The following is a 25,839-nucleotide window of genomic DNA, read 5'->3' as shown; positions in this document are numbered from 1 at the left end:
TCACTGTCACTTGATACATTGCACACAAAACCACAGTGTTCGCAGAATCAGGCCTGATCTCTGTTAGCACTTGTCGGTAAATTTTGATGACTCTCATATGCAGCAGAGTGCCAGTACTAGTGCCATGCTACCTTTTGGTGAACTGTCGAGCACCAGCAGTCTAGTACATCCTGGTCTTTCACATACCTCTTAGATTGTAAGCTCCCAGGATCAGGCCCTCCTAACCCTCTTGTGTTGAACTGTATTGTCTCCCGTTATATTAATATATATATTAATATATAAAAACAATAATACCAGCACTGCAGTATGACTTGGCAACATGGTGAGTCCCATAAGTGTAGTGCAAGCTGGCGCAGTGGCGAGCACAAGTATTGTCCGGCAACCACCAAGAATTCGCACACAGGCTTATAGAGCCGCCAACCCAAATTCAAACCTTGCCAGACCATTCACATGGAAACCCATTATGGTTTCTGAATTAAATTTTTTTTTTTGGACCTATAACCCTCAACATGGGCATTACTAAAAAAAAATGAATTGCGGTTGTATTGGTCCACAGAACCGATTCACCATATGCGTGTTCTCTGCTGCCATGGCCAGGCATAGATATGAGAGTATAATGTGTTTTATGCATTTAAATGACAATACACTCTGTCGTCCTTGGGGTGACCCTGAATTTGACCAGCTCCACAAAATCCAGCCCCTCGCAAATCACCTTAACCAAAAATTTGCAGCTGTCTATACTCCCCAGCAAAACATATGCGTTGATGAGTCCCTCATTAATTTTTCTGGCCACCTTGCATTCAAACAGCAAGCGTGCCAGATATGGGGTCAAGGTGTATAAGACCTGTGAGAGGGCAACAGGGTATACTTATAAGTTTCGGATTTACAAGGGAAAAGATAGTCACGTGGAGCCCCCTGGATGCCCAGACTACATGGGGAGCAGTGGCATGATAGTTTGGGACTTAGTGTCATCCTTTTTCCATATGGGGTACCACTTATACGTGGACAATGTTTATTCAAGCGTGCCACTATTTAGACATTTGTACAATCTTGGAACTGGCGCATGTGGCAAAGTGTGACCTAATGTGTGCCCACCATTAGAAGTGGGTGGATGCAGGGCGGTATATTCTAATGGTGGGCATACCACACACTTTTTCTGGCAGAGATTTCTTCTCTTTTTTTCATTCAGTCCACAGGCTGCATACAAAAAAGAAAGAACATAGCATATACAGTAATACCTCGGTTTACGAATGCCTCTGTTAACGTAATTTTCGGTTTACGAATGAAAATCCATTGAAAATAATGCCTCGGTTTACAAATTTTTTACTAATTTTTTTCACAATACTAAGTGTATGTCAGTGCTGATTTTTAAATGCAATTGCCATCTTTTTTTTCTTCAGTATAGCTCACAACATTAGCTGTCAGTTTCCCAGAGATAAAGGATACTTTGTATATTTTAAGAAACTGAAAGGAAACATTGTATCTTTTAACTTGGGGAAATAAACTAAAAGAAACTCTCTTTCAGCTGGAGGGGGAAAGTGACAGCTGAATTTCTGAACTACTGTATAGTGAAGGGGAAAAAAAAAACGGTAATTACATTTAAAAACTGGCACCTGACAGCTGAGTGAATTGCCTGTAATTAAAAAATTTTTTTTAATTACCAGCAATTCTTTTACATTCATCTGTCAGTGGGGAGAACTGAAATAGTAACACATGGTTGTCACTACTAAAATACTGCATGAGTTAATAAAATAACTCATACGCTATTTTAGTAGCGTTTACTGTTTTTCTGACCTCCTGAACGGATTCATTGGTTTTCAATGAATTCCTATGGGAAACAGTGTTTCGGTTTACAACTTTTTCGATATATGAAATGTCCTGCAGAACAAATTAAATTCGTAAACCGAGGTACTGGTACATCACTGGACTTTGAATGGTTATACCAGGATGATGTTTACAGCTGCAGGCATCATCCTGGTATCGTTTTTTTTCAGCCGGCGATCGGCTTTCATGTAAAAGCAATCCTAGTGGCTATTAGCTGCAGGATTGCTTTTACAAGCAACGGAAGACGATGCCCCCTCCCCCACTGCCTTCCACGGCCTTCTCGGGCAGTCCCGTGCCATCGGTGGAACCTGAGAATGCAGCCAGTGTTTCTGCCAGCTGACCATAGAGCTGATTGGAGACCAGTATGTCTCCAATCCTCTCTATAGCCTAAGAAATCAGAAGCTACGAGCATTTCATCACTTCAGTTTCGCAGGATATAAACAGCGCCATTTGTAAATTGGGAAACCATCTGATCACACCGATCTTGGTTTGATTAGATAATGTAAGGGCAGAGGAGATATCTAGAGTCTGATTTCTGAAAAAAGAATATATGACAATGCCCATTGAAGTTATAGGGGATATTTGCATTCCCTAGCAATAGCATTAAAAGTGATAAAAAAAAGGGACAGTGTAAAAATAATGAAAAAAAATCAAAATAACTTAAAAAAAAAAAAAGTACCCTCACCCTCCCGCGCACACCTGCATTCATGAGCCTTGACCCTGTGCCGAACAAAAATTTTTATTTTTTTTTTACACAAAATTGTCACTTAAATGATTTATTGCTCACACATGCCATGGGTATATGTGGAATTACTCCCCAAAATACATTCTGCTACTTCTCCCGAGTATGGGGGTACCACATGTGAGAGATGTTTTGGCAGTCTAGCCAAGTACAGGACCCCAAAATCCAATAAGCATCTTCAAGCTTTTAAAGTTCTTTATTTCCTGATTACACTTCCTGACTACCTATCACAGTTTCGGAGGCCCTGAAATGCCAGGATAGCACCAAACCCCCCCCCCCCAAATGACCACTTTTTAGAAATTAGACACCCCAAGAAATTTGATAAGAAGCATGGTGAGTATTTTGCAGATCTCGTTTGTTGCCACAAGTTTTTGGAAAATGAAGAAAAAAACCAAAAACATTTTTTCTTTTCTTTTTTTATATTTCAAAACCTTGTGAGAAAAAATGAGATATGCAAAATACTCACCATGCCTCTTTTTAAATTCCTTGTGGTGTCTACTTTCCAAAAAGGGGTAATTTGGAGGGGTTTGGTGCTATCCTGGCATTTCAGGGCCTTCGAAACTGTGATAGGTAGTGAGGAAGTGAAATGAGGAAGTTACGCACCTTCAGGCTTTCAAAGTGGTCATTGGATTTCAGGCTCCTGTATATGGCTAGGCTCCCAAAAAGTCTCACACATGTGGTATCCCCATACTCAGTAGAATTAGCAAAATGTATTTTAGGGTGTAATTCCACATATGAACATGGCTTGTGCGAGAAATATATAATTTAAATGACTTTGTGTAAAAAAAAAGTTTTTGTCATATTCCAGCAACTTGTGGAAAAAAAAAAATCTTCCATGGACTCAATATGCCTCTCAGCAGATAGCTTAGGGTGTCTACTTTCCAAAAAGGGATCATTTGGGGGTGTTTGTACTGTCTTGGTATTTTAGCACCTCAAGAAATGTGATGGGCAGTCAGAAAGGAAAAGCTGTGTAAATTCCAGTATCTATACCATAGTTTGTAGACACTATAACGTTCACACAAAACAATAAATATACACTTACTGGGATTTTTTTTAACCAAAAACATGTAGCAGAATACATTTTGGCCTAAATTTATGATGAAACTTTTAGTTTTTTTGGATATTTTTTATATTGTTTTTTTTTTAAAAAAAAGTTTCTCAAAATTTTGTTTATAGCGCCAAAAATAAAAAAAGTGTACAGGTGATCAAATACCACCAAAAGAAAGCTCTATTTATGTGACAAAAAGGACACAAATTTCAATTATGGGCCTTGCTCTACCTCAGAAGAAGTGCGTGCGCACAAAACGCGTCAGAAGGAGCCTGTGGACGTCGTTGACACTACGCCGCCGGTGCCATGTGGAGGCCCGGCGGCCACCTTTAATTTTAAGAGGGTCAGTGGGTCACTTTCACTTGCCATCTGATTATATGTTTTACTTGGTTTTTTTAAATAAATTGAAGTAATATACTACACTATGAGTATCTCTCTGTGTTCTCTGTGAGGGGTCTTTCTCCCAATTTCACAGCCACAGAGTGATTTCAATCCCAGCCCTGGTTCCACTGAAGAGGAATATCCTATCCTGGGAGCTTCCTGACCTGCAGGATTTCGTTTTCCCACAAGAGGGCGTTATCGTCATCCATTTCAGCACATATCCATTTTCTGACCAGGGGGAGAGAGGGGAATCTCCAGGATTTCTTACACATGCGTATTTTAAATGCGCTTCTGGTTAGTTTGCATTCTTTCCATTGGCACTAGGAATTAATGAGCACCTTTTCAGGACTATTATTGTGTTGATTTGCATGATTTGATCATTTTACAGCGCTGCATTTTTATATGTATATGTTTTACTGAGGATTTTTATATGCGTTTATCCTGGATGTTCAGCTGCTGTTTCTTTGAGAGCGCTCACTGTGTGTCTTTTACCTATTCAATTATGTACCGTATTGCATGACTGCGCAATTGTCAGTTAAACTAGCGCAGCACTGTATAGCAAAAAAATGTCATAAATTGCAGTATCTATACCATAGTTTGTAGACGCTATAACTTTTACACAAAGCAATCAATATACACTTATTGGGATTTTTTTACCAAAAACATGTAGCAGAATACATTTTGGCCTAAATTTTAAACTAACTGTGAGTTTACTATATATTTTTTATAGCCGCAAGTAAAAAATATTGACTTTCTTCAAAATGTTTGATCTTTTTTTGTTTATAGCGCAAAAAATAAAAAGCGCACAGGTGATCATAACTAAAATAACTAAAATTTCAATGCCTGTGTTGTGAAATTTGAAATTGGATTTCTGTACAGTGCTTGTAGATACAGATGTGAGGGCATGTTTGAATATACTTTTACTGCTTGTTCAGAATATGTAAATACTTGGGTGTGCATGATCTGGGCACAAGTGCACTTTAGGGATCACAGGAGCTTTTTGTGGCTGCTATTAAAAGAAAAGTATAGGAATGATTTTAATTTAAAATCATACTTACCTAGGTGGATGCAGCATCAGTCCAATGGTGCATCTGTCCCCTGCCGGCTCGAAGGGTGAGAAGTCGGCAATCACATGACCACTGATCGGTGAGTTTTTGCTGCCACTCTGAGCAGAGAGCGGTGACCGTCGGTCACCACTGTCTGTTCAGGCAACGTTGCCCATCCCAACCCCCCCTCCCCCGAACTCAGTGGAGCACTGGGCTGTGGAGGGAGAGGGAGCGGCTGGCTCAGGCTCTCAGTGCTTTGCTGAGAGGCTGAGCCAGGTCCCGCTCCAGACTCGGGTGGATCCTGACTTTAAAGTCGGGACTTTTCCCCAGCCGAGTGACGTCAGCCGACAGTGGACTTCAGCCTGCTGCCACAGGAGAAGTACAGCCAAAAGAGCTTTGGCCGTACTTCTCCCTTAGGTCAGGTCACCGAATCCTCATAGAAAAATAAAACTATATGCCTGACAAGATCAGAGTGTTTACCACTGGTTTTTATATTCAGATGAGTTAGGAATGCCTGAAAATAAAATACATGCATACCTCGGTTTACGAACGCCACAGTTAACGTAATTTTCGGTTTACGAATAAAAATCCATTGAAAATAATGGCTCGGTTTGCAAATTTTTTTCACAATACGAACAGATTAATTGGTTTTCAATGCATTACCAAATTGTTTTTATCATGTCCCTGTACAGTATTTATGCCGTTAAAGTGCACTTTATAAAGAGTTTTAAACAAATAAAAGACTTATTTTTTTTTACTTTTTTCTGAGCTCCGGAACAGATTGATTGGTTTTCAGTGCATTCCTATAGGAAACCACGTTTCAGTTTATAAATTTTTCGCAACACGAAAAGTCCCACAGAATGCATTAAATTTGTAAACCGAGGTACGCCTATAGTGTGATGCAGCGTGCTTTATTTGCATTTCCAGAGGGGATTTTCTGCCTTAGACTGGTGGATCATGGTAGCAACTGGCTGTCTAGATCTTGGTGTCTCGCACCAACAATGTCTCCTTACTTAAAATTGAAAAGCAATGTGTATATAAACTTCCTATATGACTTAATGAAGTTGAAATTGAAAATGGTAAAAAAAAAGAAAATGTGACATGGAGGAAACTCTTCATGAGATAAACACAGAGGCTGTCCTTTTGTGGAGCGCTCCTTCTGAATATTGCTTGGCTTTTGGGGAACTATGACTAGGCTATGAACATTTAAATATTTACACAGTCTTACCAATCAGCAAAACAAACCCGCACTGACCTCTGTAGCTGCAGGCAACCATTCATTCTCAGAAACAGCAAAGTCCTTCCAATCAGGCCTCCACACTCTGCCATCTTCCTGAGCACCTTCTCTGTGTTAACCCATTCACACAGGCGCCTCCCGGCTCTTTAAGGGTTTCAGAAGCAGGGAGGCGGGGCGGGGTTTAGGGTCATGTGACACGCCGTCACATGATCGGGAAAGGTCCCGATCGAAAGAGATCGGGACCTTTCCGTGAGTACCTGACATGTGAGCTGGGAGCGTGCGCTCTCAGCACATATGTTCTTTTTTAATAGAACGCAAATGTGCGGCCGCTCACTGTCTAGGCCCACACATTTGTGTTCGGCCGCCGTGAAGAGGTTAATATTAGAGTGAGGGTCAGCAACAGGTCTATCGCACCCCGCCATTGGAAGTGCTTTCTCTACTCAGAGAAGCAGCAGTATGATAGCTACATGCTCTGCCATGCCTGTGCTACTCCTCTTGCATCCATCCCAAGCACTTTGTGATGTTGCATACTAACTCCTGGACAAGATATAAGAGATGAGGGGTTGGGCACTATGGGGGAGATTTACTAAAACTGGTGCAACTGTGCATTGTAGCCAGTCGGCTTGTAACTTCAGCTTGTTCAAGCAAGCTATGGCAATAAAACCTGGAAGCGGATTGGATTCTATGCGGAGCTGCACCAGATTTTGCACTCTCCAGTTTTATTAAATATCCCTAACTTCTGCTGAAAAGGCAAGAAGGGCATCACGTCTGACAGGGGATAGGATAGCACTTGGGGGTACTTACTAATAATTTAATGATGAGTAGCTGTATAAAGGAGGTACTGTGATGGGAGGGCTTACTGACCACCAATGTGAGAGGATGTTACTGGGGCTCCCTACTAGCCACCAATATAAGGAAAGTATTAATTGTGGGGGGAGGGGGATATACTGACAACCAGTGCATGCTTTATCTTCTTGTCCTTTCATCACAGACCACGCCCACTTTAGTTCACCCATGCCCTTTTAAACATATGGCCCCCATGGTGATCTTTAATTTCTTCCCTGTTTTTAAAGTGGATCACCGCGCTGGGGTTGCCTACTTCTGCACTGGAAAGTAAAAGGCCGGCAGTCTTGACATTTCAACCTATGCATCTTGTTCAGTGGTGGTCGGGTTTCAGCCTTCCTTACCTTGGCCATGTCTCTGAGCATTGAACACCTTGTACTTCTACGCACTCCAGGTAGGTTGCAGTTCTGGAATATGACCACAATAGAGAATAATGGGTTCCTGGTAGATTCACATTTGATTCTTCTCAAATCTTTGGCAGTTAATTTGCATCTTTTGTTTTTCTCAACACGTTTCTTGTGACCCTGTTGACTATTTGCAACAAAACGTTTGATGGTTCTCTGATCACGCCCCATTATTTTAGCAGTTTCAAGAGTGCTGCATCCCTCTGAAAGACTTTTAACAATTTTTGACTTTTCAGGGTTAGTTAAATCTCTTTTTTGGCCAATTTTGCCTGAGGAAAAGAAGCTGCCTAATAATTATGCACAGCTTGTTATAGGGCGTTGATCTCCTTAGGCCACACCCTCCCTCATTACACAAATATGCATCCCCTGATATGCTTACATCCAAGAAGCATTCAAGTTTATACAGCTTGGAGTTGGATAATATGCATAAAAATTATGATTTGGTCAAAAACATTGACTTGTCTAATAATTGCGCATATAGTGTATTAATAAAGATATCTTCAGATGAATGTTGCAGCAAAGTCCAGTTGCAGGGGCCCCTGAGGGTGATGCTGTCTTTGTGTTGGAGACCTGAAGACAAGATCAGTGGTCACAGGGGTAGTCCGACCAGCCTGGAATAGAACTTCTCACCCACAGGAACTGTGATATTGCGTTGGAATAAGTCAGCCTATCTACTGTGCTTTGGTCCCTACCAAGTAGTGTACAATAGTCTTTTATGGTTCAGCATTTAGCAGCATTGACAGGACATGTGGCTGCAACTTTCTATCTCTCCCCACTTCCTCCTTTGGGGGGTTTCAAAGCCAGCAACCAGGGGCAGGAAGTGCATACATAATATACAGTGGTGAAAATAATTATTTGTTCCCTTGCAGATTTCGTAAGTTTGCCCACTTACAAAGAAATGAAGGGTCTATATTTTTTTATCATAGGTGTATTCTAAATAACAGAATATCAACCGCAAATCCAGAAAAAATACGATACAAATGTTATAAAGTGAGTTACTGTTCATTGAGTAAAATAAGTATTTGATCCCGTACCAACCAATTCTGGCTCCCACAGACTGGCTATGTGCTCACAGATTAGTCCTGTCAATTTAAGGTGCTCCTAACGACAACACATTATGTGTATAAAAGACACCTTTCCACAGAATATCCTTCTTCCTCATCTTCATGGGCAGGACCAAAGAGCTATCAAAGGACATCAGGGACAAGACTATAAACCTGCCCAAGGCTGGAATGGGCTATAAGAACATCAGCAAGAAGCTTGGTGAGGAGGAGACAACTGTTGGAGCGATTATCCGCAAATGGAAGCTATACAAAATAACCATCAATCACCCTTGGTCTGGAGCTCCATGCAAGATTTCGCCTCAAGGGGTGAGGATGATCATGAGAAAAGTGAGGGACCAGCCCAGAACTGCACGGAAGGAGCTTGTGAATGATTACAAGGCAGTTGGAACTACAATAATCCAAACAAACCATTGGTAACACAGTACACTGCCATGGATTGAAATCCTGCAGTGCCCACAAGGTTCCCCACCTCAAGAAAGCACATGTCCAGGTCTGTCTGAAATTTGCCCATGAACATCTAAATGATTCAGAGGAGGATTGGGAGAAAATGCTGTGGTCAGATGACACCAAAATTGAGCTCTTTGGCATTAACTCAACTCGCTGTGTTTGGAGGAAAAAAAAACAGCTGACTATGACCATAAGAACACCATCTGTACAGTGAAGCACGGAGGTGGAAACATTATGCTTTGGGGCTGTTTCTCTGCTAAAGGTACAGGCTGACTTTGCTGCATTGAGGGGCCAATGGACGGGGGCCATGTATTGTATTCTTCCCTCAACCAGAACACTAAAGATGGGTCTTCCACCATGAAAATGACCCAACACATACGGCCAAGCAACAAAGGAGTGGTTCAAGAAGAAGCACATTAACCTCTTCACGCCGAGCGCAAGCAAACATCTGGGCCTTGACGCCGAGTGGCCGCACATTTGCGTGCAATTAAAAAAATGTGCTGAGTGCGCGTGCCCCCAGCGCACATGTCTAATACGGAAATGTCTTGATCTCCTCTTGTGATTGGGACCTTTCCCGATCATGTGACAGCAAATTACGGCAGTCACATAACCCTAAAACCCCACCCGCCTCCTGGGTTCTGAAACCCTTAAAGGATCGGGAGGTGCCGGTGCCAAGGGGTTAAGGTCCTGGAGTGGCCTAGCCAGTCTCCAGACCTTAATCCTATGGAAAATTTATGGAGGGAGATGAAACTTCGAGTTGCCAAGTGACAGCCAAGAAACCTGAAGGATTCATTAGATTAGAATGGACCAAAATCTCCCCTGAGATGTGTGCAAACCTGGGAACCAACTACAAGAAACACCTTCCCTCTTCTGTGCTTGCCAACAAGGGTTTCTCCACCAAGTATGTTTTGTTTGTGGATCAAATACTTATTTTGCTCACAGAACTGCGACTCAATTTATATCATTTGTATCATGTTTTTTTCTGGATTTTTGGTTAATATTCTGTCTCTGTCATTTAAAATACACCTCTGATAAAAAATTACAGACCCCTCATTTCTTTGTAAGTGGGCAAACTTGCAAAATCTGCAGGGGACCAAATCATTATTTTCCCCACTGTATTTACAGATTTACAATTCAGACGCTAGAGGGCAGCAGTTCTCTACACTGGCACAGCAAATGCAATCAATGCAAGATGTACAATGGTCAAAGTTCAGTGCAAATGCAAATTAAAAGCAAATGCAATTACAAGAATGAGACACTTAAAAAAAGCATCAGCATATACATGTGACTATTGGCAAACTTGGAAGGGACATACCTAGTTACAATATTACATAGAATGATGAAAGAATGTATTGTAGCGCTCGGGGTGCCCATGCTCAGTACTCATATTCCCCATGCTCAATGTTACGGTGACTGGCTGTGCCGCACTCCATGGTCCTATGCTGGCTAATGGATTTCTCTCTCTGTCCACTGCACAAAACAGGATTTCCTGACTCCCAGCAATGCACCCATGAAGCCTGAACATGTGACCCCAAAAATGCAGTGCATTTTCAATGTTTTTTTGTTGTGTTACCATTGAATTTTATGGAAGGTGCAGGAATTTTCAAACCGAAGCACAAATGCAGCACACTAATGTGAACAGCTACATACGATGTAACCACGTCCCGTCCGGCCCATGTATATAAATGGCAGTGCAGGGGCGGGTTGCCGCTAATAAACAGCACCCACCATTTTAGCCTGTGTGTGCTCCCTGGGAAGGTGAGGCACCGCGATCCGGAACACCGATCGCTGTACGGGACCTCTGTGTGAGGTCCCGATCATGTGATCACTGATTGGCCAATCAGTGATCACATGAATAGTAGTAAGCAAGATGTCATTTTCTGACATAAATGCTTACTACTAGTGAAATCTGTGAATGATCACAGAGATCACATGCCACAGGGCTATCACAGCCTTGTACCATGTGACAAGCTGTGACCAATCACAGCTCTCACAGTATTTCTCAATGGCTGCAAGAATGCAGCCAGAGAGGAGAAATTATTTTTATAGCCTTTATGGGTGTAAAAGCAATCAGTGTAAAAAAATCTTCATCACCCCCCCACAAATAGTACTGTGTCATTATGGTGACACTGTACTGCTAGGGTGATGGTATGTTTAAAAAAAACCATAAAAAATAATCTAAAAAAATAAAAATGTAAAAAAATTTTAGAAAAAATATAATTTTTCATTATAAACTAATTTGGATTATTTTTTAACTAAAAAGATAGATGAATAAACTTTGGCCAAGATTTACGAAGAAAGATTATTTATTTGCAAAATTTTATAAGAAAAACACTTTTTTTTCAAAATTTTGGGACTTTTTCATTTATATAGAAAAAAAAATCCCAGTGGTGAATAAATACCACCAAAATAAAATTCTGTCTCAAAAAAAATGCTAAAAAATTCATATGGGTACAGTGTTGCATGACTGCGCAATTGTCATTTCAAAGTGTGATAGCGCTGAAAGCTGAAAATTGGCCTGGACAGGAAGGGGGTGAAAGTGTCCGTACTGGAAGTGGTTAAAGGGGCATCATTTTCATGTGATTTTGTTGTGCTGGAAAGATGCGTTTTAGTACAGAAAAAGTGCATTAGTGGAAAGGGGCCTTACCCCCCCCCCCCCCCCCGGTCACATAAAAGCAGATTTTGAATTTGTGCGACTTGCAGTGAAGTAGTGCATTTAGTACTGTAGAAATTGGTACGTCTCTGACCAAGTCAGAACCGCACCGATATGACCTCTCTAATAGCAAACAATAGGCTGTGACTTGGCCTACGATTTCCAAGTTGCCTGGCATGCAAATCGCACCCGATGTGACCAGGGTTTAGGCAATTTACTCAATGTCCCATCTTTTACAGGCATGAGGGTGCACAGGTGTTGCATCCATCCCCATGCCAGCGTCCCATTTAGTCTATTGGGACACGCGGCTGCATGGACACAGCTGCTGTGGCCCTATAAGACATGTGGTTGCGGGTCCCCAAACGCACCCACTGTTCTGAACATTCAGTTTAAAAAGATGGAAAGTACATTCATTAAAAAAAAGGTGTGCAAAATTTCCAGTTCCATTTCTTTTCAAAGCAGCCATGGCCTGAGTGGAGTAGCAGTCCTATAACAGGACCTTTGCTCTGTGTTTGGAAGCAGTGGTCTCTCTCCTGGGCTGTGACACACCTCCTGCTGAGTCAGAACCAGTACTCTCCAATCAGCAGGACACTCATGCTTCACTGATTGCAGAGCCATATACAGTATCTGATACAGCAGGGGCCTTGTGTGTTGGACCATTGCAGAGAGACCACTGCTTCCACACATAGAACAAAGGTCCTTCTCTTCAGCTCATACCCAGCATTGGGCTTCAACATTCTGACTTGTACCTAATGTAGCACTACCCCCTTAGGAGTTGCAATAGATATGGGTCCCCCTATAGTCCTGCACAGCCAGGCAACACACATTTTCCACTCGGACTTGCATCAGGAGGCAGTGACCAGTCCTTGAGCTTTGTTTTGAAGTTTTATTAGGGGTTTTAGAACTTGGAAGGGGTGAGGGGCGTATAGGATGGCCGAGGAAACGGCAACAAAAGGCAAATTCCTTAGCAATGATGTACAAGTCTATACAGCAAAATGTCTCTTCTGGAGAGCGAGCCAGCGTCCACGAGGACCGCCCCCGAGGACTCCTCTCCTCATCCACATGTACTGGGTGCATCACTGGGCAGGGAATCCAATGCTTGCCACTGCAGAGTGTACAGTCCCGGGTAAGAGAACAAATCCAGCTTCCCACCAGAGGGATCCTCTTCCCTTACTGGCAGGGTGCAGGCTTCTTCACTTGGTCCCCTCCTGTGCTGCCGGTGACTGCTACCAGGCCTTCTACCTGGGCCGCTCCTTCCCTGCTGTACAGGTGGGCCTCTCTCAGGGGACAGGAGAAGTCCCAAATTATCTTACAGGGTCCTGTGCCTGTAGGTGAGCCCCTCTCCATCTGGGCATCCTAACATCCTATCCTACTAACTACCCCTCCCAGTGCCGCGCCACTGACTGCCTGCTATCCTACTAACTACCCCTCCCTGTACCCTGCCACTGTGTGCCTGCTATCCTACTAACTACCCCTCCCTGTACCCTGCCACTGTGTGCCTGCTATCCTACTAACTACCACTCCCCGTACCCCGCTACTATGTGCCTGCTATCCTACTAACTACCCCTCCCTGTACCCTGCCACTGTGTGCCTGCTATCCTACTAACTACCCCTCCCTGTACCCTGCCACTGTGTGCCTGCTATCCTACTAACTACCCCTCCCTGTACCCCGCCACTGTGTGCCTGCTATCCTACTAACTACCCCTCCCTGTACCCCGCCACTGTGTGCCTGCTATCTTACTAACTACCCCTCCCTGTACCCCGCCACTGTGTTCCTGCTATCCTACTAACTACCCCTCCCTGTACCCCGCCACTGTGTGCCTGTTATCTTACTAACTACCCCTCCCTGTACCCCACCACTGTGTTCCTGCTATCCTACTAACTACCCCTCCCTGTACCCCTCCACTGAGTGCCTGCTCTCCTACTAACTACCCCTCCCTGTACCCTGCCACTGTGTGCCTGCTATCCAACTAACAACCCTCCCTGCACCCCTCCACTGTGTCCCTTTTATCCTACTAACGACCCCTCCCTGTACCCCTCCACTGAGTGCCTGCTATCCTACTAACTACCCCTCCCTGTACCCCTCCACTGTGTGCCTGCTATCCTACTAACTACCCCTCCCTGTACCCCTCCACTGTGTGCCTGCTATCCTACTAACTACCCCTCCCTGTACCCCTCCACTGTGTGCCTGCTATCCTACTAACTACCCCTCCCTGTACCCCTCCACTATGTGCCTGCTATCCTACTAACTACCCCTCCCTGTACCCCTCCACTCTGTGCCTGCTACCCTACTTACTACCCCTCCCTGTACCCCGCCACTGAGTGCCTGCTATCCTACTAACTACCCCTCCACTGTGTGCCTGCAATCATACTAATGACCCCTCCCTGTACCCCTCCACTGAGTGCCTGCTATCCTACTAAATATCCCTCCCTGTACCCCGCCAGTGAGTGCCTGCTATCCTACTAACTACCCCTCCCTGCACCCCCCCACTGTGTGCCTGCTCTCCTACTAACTACCCCTCCCTGTACCCCGCCACTGTGTGTCTGCTATCCTACTAACTACCCCTCCCTGTATCCCGCCACTGTGTGCCTGCTATCTTACTAACGACCCCTCTCTGTACCCCTCTACTGAGTGCCTGCTATCCTACTAGCTACCCCTCCCTGTACCCCGCCACTGTGTGCCTTCTATCCAACTAATGACCCTCCCTGTACCCTGACACTGTGTGCCTGCTATCCTACTAACTACCCCTCCCTGTACCCCTCCACTGTGTGCCTGCTTTCCTATTAACGACCCCTCCCTGAACCCCTCCACTGTGTGCCTGCTATCCTACTAACTACCACTCCCTGTACACCTCCACTGTGTGCCTGTTATCCTACTAACTACCCCTCCCTATACCCCAACACTGTGTGCCTGCTATCCTACTAACTACCCCTCCCTGTACCCCGCCACTGTGTGCCTGCTATCCTAACTACCCTTCCCTGTACCGCGCTACTGAGTGCCTGCTATCCTACTAACTACCCCTCCCTGTACCCCTCCACTGTGTGCCTGCTCTCCTACTAACTACCCCTCCCTGTACCCCTCCACTGTGTGCCTGCTATCCTACTAACTACCCCTCCCTGTAGCCGACCACTGAGTACCTGCTATCCTACTAACTACCCCTCCCTGCCCCCCCCCCACTGAGCGCCTTCTATCCTACTAACTAACCCTCCCTGTACCCCCCCCACTGTGTGCCTACTATCCTACTAACTACCCCTCCCTTTACCCCACCATTGTGTGCCTGCTATCCACCACTGTGTGCCTGCTATCCTAACTACCCCTCCCTGTACCCCTCCACTGTGTGCCTGCTATTCTACTAACTACCCCCCCTGTAACCCCCCTACTGAGCGCCTGCTATCCTACTAACTACCCCTCCCTGTACCCCCTACTGAGCGCCTGCTATCCTACTAACTACCCCTCCCTGTACCCCCACTGAGCGACTGCTATCCTACTAACTACCCCTCCCTGTCCCCCCCCCACTGAGCGCCTTCTATCCTACTAACTACCCCTCCCTGTACCCCCCCCCACTGTGTGCCTACTATCCTACTAACTACCCCTCCCTGTACCCCACCATTGTGTGCCTGCTATCCACCACTGTGTGCCTGCTATCCTAACTACCCCTCCCTGTACCCCTCCACTGTGTGCCTGCTATCCTACTAACTACCCCCCCGTAACCCTCCACTGTGTGCCTGCTATCCTACTAACTACCCCTCCCTGTACCCCTCCACTGTGTGCCTGCTATCCTACTAACTACCCCTCCCTGTACCCCTCCACTGTGTGCCTTCTATCCTACTAACTACCCCTCCCTGTACCCCTCCACTGTGTGCCTGCTATCCTACTAACTACTCCTTCCTGTACCCCTCCACTGAATGCCTGCTCTCCTACTATCCCTCCCTGTACTGTGCCACTTAGTGCCTACTATCCTACTAACTACCCCTCCCTGTACCCCACCACTGAGTGCCTGCTATCCTACTAACTACCCCTCCCTGTACCCCTCCACTGAGTGCCTGCTATCCTACTAACTACCCCTCCCTGTACCCCACCACTGAGTGCCTGCTATCCTACTAACTACCCCTCCCTGTACCAACCACTGAGTGCCTGCTATCCTACTAACTACCCTCCCTGTACCACGCTACTGTGTGCCTGCTATCCTACTAACTACCCCTCCCTGTACCCCACCACTTAGTGCCTGCTATCCTACTAACTACCCCTCCCTGTACCCCACCACTTAGTGCCTGCTATCCTACCAACTGCCCCTCCCTGTACCCCGCCACTGTGGGGGGTCCTTGTAGAAGTTGCCCGCTGTAGCGGCAAGATGTGTATCCCATGAAGATATGTCTCCCCCTGAAGCAACTGCGCATGTGCCGGTTTCAGACAGAAGAAGCCGATCGCCAACTTTAGCACAGAGCTGCCACAGTAAACCCCTTACAGGCTGCACCGCTGAAGCTGATTCCATGGATCACTAGCTGCCGACGCTCCCACAAGATGGATCGAAGCTGTGTATTGGGGAGCATAATGGATCGGAGAGAGGACAGTGACATGGGGGGGCCAATGACATGGGGAGGACTGTGAAATGTGTGCGGGGGGCAGTGACATGTGGGGTGGTCAGTGACATGGGGAGGACAGTAACATGTGGGGGGGGGACAGTGACATGGGAGGACAGTGACATGTGGGGGGCAGTGACATGGGAGGACAGTGACATGTGGGGGGGCAGTGACATGTAGGTAGTGACATGGGGAGGACTGTGACATTTGGGGGGCAGTGACATGGGGAGGACTGTGGGGGGGGGGCAGTGACGATATCTCGTTCATTGCTGCAGCTACAAAAATTATGGTGATATGATTTTCTTCTGCCAGCAATCCTCTTCCCTCTAAAAGCAATCCTAAGAAGCTGCTGGATTACTGTTACCGGTGACGGAAGGTAGTCCCACCCTACTCCTGCCGCCGCAGTTGCCACCTTTACCTGGCTCTTCTGAGCAAGCAGGGAGCCCCTTAAGGATGCCACTGGCAGCATCGGCTTTCCTGAACACAGAGGAACTGATCTTACTCCTCCCACTGTGTGATGTCAGAAACCGACTGGTTTCTGACGTCACACAGTGGGACGAACAAGATTTCAGTTTTTTTGTTTGCAAGCCATTCCTAGCTTGTGTAGCAGCAGATCAAACCGATCTCAGTTTTTTGTCTGCTGCTTTGGAGGCCAGAGGAGAGATCTGGGGTCTCAGAGACCCCAGATGTCTCCATAAAGAGGACCTGTCACAGTCCATGCTATTACAAGGGCTGTTTTTCATCCTTTGTGATAGCAATACAGGTGATAAAAAAATATAAAAGGTACAGTGTAAAAACAAAATAAATAAATAAATTAAATTGAACAACTTTCCAGCCTCCCTATAGCAGAAGTAATGCTACAAGGCGGCAGGGCTGCGCAGTCACGTATATATATATGTGATTTAGTACAATTGTAGAAAGTGCAGCGCTAATAATAAGACTGGATAAGTAACTGGATATTATCCAAATAAAGTGCTTAGTAATAACAAAACAAAATGCTTAATATCCAGATAAAAAGCTTAGTAAATAACCACCATAGGAAATAATTGATATTCAAATCAATAAATAAATATTAATTAATAATGTCCAGATATATAATAAATAAAAACAGTCCCAATAAGTGTAAGTGATTCGGATATGAACTAATAAATCTTGTAATCCCAGTGGCATATAAACAGATATTCCGGTGACGTGTGGGGTATGGTATTTAGGGTGGGATGAAATACAGCCTGGTCTGGATATCCCTCCTCTGGAGTCTGGGGTGGTTAGAAGTCAGCCAGAGGTCCCCCTTAGATATTCCATCCCACCTAAAGGGGACCTCTGGCTGAAGGTTGTCTGAAAGTACTTCAAATTACCCTTTGCTTTTACCATTGGATTGTCACATGAATGGACTTTCCTGATGGAAAACTTCATACACTGTTAGAAATGAGTTTCATTCGAATATTGTCATCTTGCCCCCTTGAATTTTCTCCTCACTGCATTTCAAAACAAACATCGCATTGACCAATTAGTAAATGAAAGGAATGTTCTTAAGATGAAAAGTCACAAACACAATTCTTTTCCTATATGAGCAGATATAGATTTTTTCTGTGGTTACCGTGGTTATATAGCTTATAAAGCAATGGGCTAAAGAGAGCTTGTAGACAGTCCTCCTTTGGGCTACCTCGAGAGGAATTCACTTAAAATGGGTGCAGACAGGATCCGGAGTAGTTGTGCATCGTAAGCAATCAGCTTCTCACTTCAGCTTGTTGAGTGAAGGTTTGAAATGGACACAAGGAGCTGAGTGGTTGCCATACTCAGTGGCTCCAGATTCTGTCTTCTCCCTTTTTAGTAAACTCCCCCTCAAAATACTACAAAGCTCTTTACTGCTGTCCCGTTTGTGTGTGCACGCTCGACTGTAAAACGGGGAAGCTCTTTACTACAAAGCTCTTTACTGCTGTCTCGTCTGCAACACCGGGAAGAAGGTGTACCCCTTTACAGAGGATAGACAGCAGGACCTGTTCGCCTAAAGCGTGGTTTTCCCATGGGCGTGGTGGAAAGTCAAAGTTCGCCAGACAAGCGAGAAACCATTGGCCGTTTTATTGCAGCAAGCTCCAAAGGTCTCCGTACTCCTTTATGGGGAACAGACAGCAAGACCTGTTCACCCAAAGTGCAGAAAAGCGGTAATGGATGTTACTGTATCGTATGTGATATGCATGCAAAAGAGATGAGACTTATAGTTTGTAAACTTCTCAAAGAGGATCTACAGCCATAAAAAGAAAAAAGTCAGCATCTACAAATACTGCAGCTGACAAATTTTTATATTTAAATCTTTATTGATTTTACACCACCACCAACACAGATCAGCAGGCACTAGAAGAGCAGACTGTGGGATCATGATGATGTAATCACTCACTGACACATTGCACATGTGATGGATGACCGGCCAGCCAGGTAACACTCACACAGACATGGAGTGTGCATGACACTATTGCACATTTGTGATTTAATTAAGGTAATACACTATTTGTAGTTTATATTTTTTGAGGTTTTTCAACGTTGGATCAGTATATCTGGAATTTCGTACACAGTATCACAAGAGATGATGTGGAGGTGGAAGAGAAAGTGATTTGAATCTTTAGAGACATTTTGGGACATTATTTATATTTGTATTTTATCTTGTATCATTATGTTATAATTTTATATCTTATATATGTGTAGATTTTCACTTTAGAAGGTATAATTTTAGGGGTTAAAGAAAGACTCATTATATGTATTACTCACACAGACATGACACACCAGACATTTCCTTCCCCCGCATCCGCTGATGAATGGGAAGAGAAGGGCTTGAACTCCACAATGATCAGCAGCCGCCAGCCAATTTGTGGTAAGGGACTGAGTCTGAGAGGAACACTTGAAGGACCCACAGCTCTGCTGCTACACTGGCCCCAGACAACCAGCATCTTCCACTGTCCTTTCTTTCTTCCCTTTGCTGCCCCTGCTCCCAGCCGAAGGATCATTCATGATGTGGCAGCGTCCACACAGAGAGAATGCTGGACTGTGCTGCATCCAGGCTCCCCTAGGTGGCAATGCGCCCTTGGCGTCCGCCTAGTTTGACTAGTGGAAGCACCGGCCCTGGCCTCAGGTGATACACAGAGGTGAAACACATCCTCCTACAGAAGTTCTATAGCTTTTGTCCTGTATAGCCTTGTAAAATGCAGAGATGAAAAGGATTTTTCACACATTCACAAAGCAGGGGGTGGGGAGCTGCAGTTACACATTGTACAAGAGCTCTAAGAGCTGATTGGAGGGAAGGGACACCCCTTCCTTAACACAACAGAGGCTATCAACTGCAGGTTGTGTGCTGGTGCTCCCTTCCCTGTCACCTTTTTAGCTTTTGGTGTCAGGAACACTTGTCAGAAGTGACTCATGATGAACAGGGGAAGGAGACTGCAGAGCGAGAGAGACTTTGGAGTGCTTTGGGGAGTAGCAAGTAAGCACTATAGAAATATATAGACTAACCCCACAATTGTATAGTCCAACAGTGTTCAGCTGAGACACAGTCAAAAGTCAGACAATGGAAGACTTTTGTTGGATAGCTATGAGTTGATGGGTAAAATCACCGGCAATTATCAATGTAGATGAATCCTGATTATAGGAGAAAAGTTACCTAGCAAAAAAAAATAAAGCTTAGTCTTTACTACAGCTAAAATTATGAAAAAAGCACCAGCCTACTAGGACACAAGAAAAATGTTGGTAATATACTTTGAGCTGTTCTACAGTATTCAGTCCTCCTGTTGGCAGCAGTACCACCCAAAGTTGTAAGACTTCCTGTGTCCCTCAATGAACAAAAAGAAAATAAGTTCAAAGTTGACATTCCAAAGACATGCTGGTAGGTTAATTGTCTCCTGTTTAAATTGTCCCTAGTATGTGTACTGTATGTGTGAATGTACGTTAGGGACCTCAGATTGTAAGCGCCTCGAGAGCAGGGACTGATGTGATGTAATAAATAAAAACATATATACATCTAAGCACTAAATGGATGACATCTAGCTAAAGCACATTGTATCATAAATTATTTGTTTTCTCTTTTTGTTTTTCTTTAATAAAATGTGTTTTGTTTTCAGCTTTATGCTACACTTCAGTCCTGGACAGGAAATTTCATGACAGATCAACAACAGGTATTCTTTTAATAGAAGCTACAAGTGTAAAACTATTGAAAACAAGTTTTAATATTACAATAACATGCTAAACTTTTAGTGGTTTTAGGGCCTGTTCAGACTGCCTGCACAGTAAATGCTCCATTTTCGTGTGCAGGCAGCTGTGCATTTCAGTGTCCTTTTTTATGTTAAAGTGATATTAAAGCTTTTTTGTTTGTTTGTTTTTATAGCAGACATGACATACTTATCTTTTTTATAGCAGACATGACATACTTATCTTCTCTGTGCAATGGTTTTGAACAGAGCAGCCCCAATCCTCTTCTTCTTGGGTCTCCTGCAGGCACTCCTGGCTCCTCCCTCTTGACCAGTGCCCCCAATAGCAAGCTTCTTGCTATGGGGGCACTGGTGAGAGTCCATAGGAAACATAAAACCGCAGCTCTGCCCCACCCCCGATCTCTCTTCATTGGCTCACTGGCTGTGATTTACAGCCAATAGCCAATAGTTCACAATAGTGCACACTGAATGAACAGATTTTATACCTAAAAAAATGCTTGCTTATAACCATGATTAAACAATAAAAAAAAATCCTGATCGCCTCCAGTGTTACTATGGTTAGTTACACAGTATTGCTGTGGTCACAGTATGTAAAACAAATCATAAATAAATAAAATATTTTTTTTTAAATTTTGAAAAAAAAACCCTTTTAAATAATATTTTTTTACATGCTGTAGTAGAATTTCATATTAACCCATATACAGTATTTCATGTTATTGATAATATAGATATAGTATAGATATCTAGCATGATATTTTTCCCATTGAGATCTGATGTGTTTTCAAAGTGTTCCTTTAATTTTTTTGAGCAGTGTATAAAAAAACTCTACAGTGTATACAGAACAAGCTTAAACACCTCCCGCCCGCCATATAGTAATATGACAGATGCAAGGTGGTTCTCTCGTTCTGAGAGGACGTCATATGATGTCCTCCCATTCTAACCGTGCATGTGCGGCTCCTGGAGCGTGCAGTGCGGCGATCGGTGGTGCGCTGTGTCCCTGGGACACAGCGGATCACTGATCAACGGAAAGAGCCGAAGATGTCGGCTCGGTCATGTGATCAGCTGTGTCCAATCACAGCTGATCACATGTAAACAGGGAAATGCCGGTTATCGGCATTTCTCTCCCCACGAGCTGTCACGCTGACAGCTTGTGAGGAGATCTGGTAATCTGCATTCCTCGGTGGGGACATCTACGCAGATCATCAGCGCACTGATGATCAGTGTAGCCCCAGCAGCGCCACCTGTCAGTGTCCATCCGTGCCAGCTCTCAGTTCTCATCCATGCCACCTGCCAGTGCCACATATCAGTACCCATCTGAGCTGCCTTTCAGTGACACCCATCAGTGCCAGTCAGTGCCACCTATCAATGCCAGTCAGTGGCACCTATCAGTGCTGCCAATCAGTGCTACCTATCAGTGCCAGTCAGTACCGCCTATCAGTGTGCATCAGTGCCGCCTATCAGTGCCCGTCAGTGCCGCCTAACATTGCCAGTCAGTGCCGCCTATCAGTGCCACCTATCAGTGCTGCCTATCAATGCCATATATGAGTGCTGCCTTTCAGTGCCCATCAGAGATGCCTGTCAATGCCCATCAGTGCCACCTACCAGTGCCTCCTCATCAGTGCCCATCAGTGCCACCTATCAGTGTCCATCAGTGCCCATCTCTGCAGCCTCAGTAGCGCACATCAGTGAAGGAGAAAAATCACTTATTTGCAAAATTTTATAACAAAAACTAAGAAAAACTTTTTTTTTTTCAAAATTTTCAGTGGTTTTTGGTTTGTTTAAGAAAAACTAAAAAACCCAAAGGTGATTAAATACCACCAAAATAAAGCTCTATCTGTCTAAAAAAAAATGATAAAAATTTCATATGGGTACAGTGTTGCATGACTGCGCAATTTTCATTCACAGTGCGTCAGCGCTGAAAGCTGGAAATTGGCCTGGGCAGGAAGGGGGTATTAGTGCCCTGTAGGTGAGAGTTCAAAGTGTTTCTATAAGCTGAAGGTTTTTTACCTTAATGCTTCTTTGATAAAAAAAAAACCTTTTATGCACAGCTCCCCCCCAGTCCCCCTAAATATTTACCTGAGCCTAATCTTGATCCAGCAGTGTGCCCAAGAGCAGAGGTGCTGCTCTCTCTCTCTGCACTCAGTAGACATGGAGGATATGCAGCATCAGGATGCAATGTCTGTCAATCAAATCCTGTGAGCAGAGAGTTGGGGGCAGGGCCAAGCCACGGTGTGTCAATAGATGCTCAGGATTAAGCCTGTACGTCTGCCCCATAGCTGTGGGGGCAGACAAAGATCAGGAGGAGCCAAGAATAAGGAGGAGCATTGGGGGCCACTCTGTACAATGCCATTCAGCACAGCAGGTAAGTATAACATGTTTATTATTTTAATAAAAAAAGTATTCTTTACAAACACTTGAATGATATTTAGTTTAGCTGTTCTCTTTAGTTTAATGGTTCTTTCTCTCATATGGTAGGACTACCCAATGCAGTGACATTTTTTGCTAATGTCCAGTGCAGCAACAATAGCTAGACAAGTTGTGCGATAAGGCATCCTTACGTTCCTAACACATTACCCAGACCATATCCGTATAGATATCCAGCATGAGATTTTTCCCCCTTGAGATCTGATGTGTTTTCAAAGTGTTCCTTTAATTTTTTGGAGCAGTGTACATACACAGTGCTCAATATAAATGAGTACATCTCTTTTGAAAAGCAATATTTGAATCAATATCTAAATGAACACAAGCAATTTCCACCATTTTGACAAAGCTGAGTCTTATAGAACATTTGTTTAGCTCATTACATAAAAGTAAGTTAAACAATATAATTTAGATTACAAAATCATCAGTTTTATTCAAATTAGTTGATGCAAACATGATTTTTTTTCTGTGTGAAAATTAACAAATCTTGTTTGCAATCAATGGCCCACATTTGTGGGAGTATTTTGCATTATAGTGTCCCACAGAAAATGTTGATTCTGAAAGAAAAGTAAAAGTTTTCTGACAAATCTGTTGGGGTGTACTCATTTATGTTGAGCACTGTATGTATGTATATTAATAGACAATATTAAATAAAACAATTACCTTTGCACCATTTTATATATATATAGTACATACAGTTGTGTTCAAAATAATAGCAGTCAGACATCACTAACCGGATCAATCACTGTTTTTGGTAGAAATGATATTTCTACATGGCAAATAATTTATTAGCAGGTGTAGTAGAGTAATAGAAATCCAACAGACCCAACAGTCATGACATGCATGCTGCTGATTCTGTGTAATTGAATCACTAATTGAAAGGGGCATGTTCAAAATAATAGCAGTGTGGAGTTCTATTAGTGAGGTCATTCATTCTTTGAAAAACAGGTGGCAATTATTGCCCTTATTTAAGGAAGGAAGGCAGCAAATGTTGTACATGCTGGTTACAGTGCATTTCTCTCTGAAATTCTGAGGAAAATGTGTCGTTCCAGACATTGTTCAGAAGAACAGCGTACCTTGATTAAAAAGTTGATTGGAGAGGGGAAAACATATAAAGAAGTGCAGAAAATGATAGGCTGCTCAGCTAAAATGATCGCAAATGCTTTAAAATGGCAACCAAAACCTGAAAGACATGGAAGAAAGAGAAAAACTACCACAAGAACAAGCAGGAACTGAAGACAGTTGCAGTAGAGGCCTGGCAGAGCATCACCAGGGATGAAACCCAACGTCTGGTGATGTCTATGCGTTCCAGACTTCAGGCTGTAATTGACTGCAAAGGATTTGCAACCAAGTATTAAAAAGTGAAAGTTTGATTTATGATTATTATTCTGTCCCATTACTTTTGGTCCCTTAACAAGTGGGAGGCACATATGCAAACTGTTGTAATTCCTACACCGTTCACCTGATTTGGATGTAAATACCCTCAAATTAAAGCTGACAGTCTGCAGTTAAAGCACATCTTGTTTGTTTCATTTCAAATCTATTGTGGTGGTGTATAGAGCCAAAAATGTTAGAATTGTGTCGATGTCCCAATATGTATGGACCTGACAGTGAGGAACAGAAGTATTTGAACACCCTGAGATTTTGCAGGTTCTCCAACTTAGAAATCATGGAGGGGTCTGAAATTCACATTGTAGGTGCATTCCCACTCAGAGACAGAATTAAAAAAAAAATTCAGGAAATCACATTGTATGATTTTAAAGAATTTGTCTTGCACTGCTGAACATCTAAGAAACAGCAAGAATTCTGGCTCTCAAAGACCTGTTACTGTGCCTTTTAAAAAGTCCACCTCTACTCCACTCATTAATCTAACTTAGTAGCACGTGTCTGAGCTCTTTAAAGACACTTGTCCATCCCACAGTCAGTCAGACGCCAACTACTACCATGGGCAAAACCAAAGAGCTGTCAAAAGACACCAGAGACAAAATTGTGGACCTCCACAAGGCTGGAAAGGGCTATGGGGCAATTGCCAAGCAGCTTGGTGAAAATAGATCAACTGTTGGAGCAATTAAAAATGGAAGAGGCTAAAGACGACTGTTAGTCTCCCTCGGACTGGGGCTCTATGCAAGATCTCACCTCGTGGGGTATCACTGATGATAAGAAAGGTGAGGAATCAGCCCAGAACTACAAGGGAGGAGCTGGTCAATGACATGAAGAGAGCTGGGACCACAGTTTCAAAGGTCACTGTCGGTAGAACACTACGCCGTCATGGTTTCAAATCATGCATTGCACGGAAGGTTCCCCTGCTCAAGTCATCACATGTCCAGGCCCGTCTGAAGTTTGCCAGTGACCATCTGGATGATCCAGAGGAGGCATGGGAGAAAGTCATGTGGTCAGATGAGACCAAAGTAGAACTTTTTGGTCTAAACTTCACTCGTCGTGTTTGGAGGAAAAAGAAGGATGAGTTGCAACAACCTCCTTCCCTCAGTCAGAGCATTGAAGATGGGTCGTGGCTGGGTCTTCTTTAATTCTGTCTCTCAGAGTGAGAATGCACCTACAATGTGAATTTCAGATCCCTCCATGATTTCTAAGTGGGAGAACTTGCAAAATCGCAGGGTGTTCAAATACTTCTGTTCCTCACTGTATATACACATATATACATGCACACACCATAGTTTGTGGACTCTAACTTTCTTACAGACTAAATAATACATATTTAAGTTATTTTCAACACAGAAGTTTAGCAGAATACATTTTGACCTCAATTTATGAAGAAAGATTATTTGCAATATTTTATAACAGAAACAAAGAAAATGTGTTTTTTTCCGGTCTTTTTTTATTTATTTAGCAAAAAAATATTAAAAAAAACAATGGTGATTAAATACCATCAAAAGAAAGCTCTATTTGTGTGAAAAAAATGCTAAAGATTTGGCTACAGTGTTGTGTGACCAAGCA

Source organism: Staurois parvus, unplaced genomic scaffold, assembly GCF_062004578.1.
Source record: "Staurois parvus isolate SC_StPar_1 unplaced genomic scaffold, SC_StPar_1.0 ptg000178l, whole genome shotgun sequence".
NCBI lineage: Eukaryota > Metazoa > Chordata > Amphibia > Anura > Ranidae > Staurois > Staurois parvus.
Note: the sequence above shows the minus strand (reverse complement) of the source record.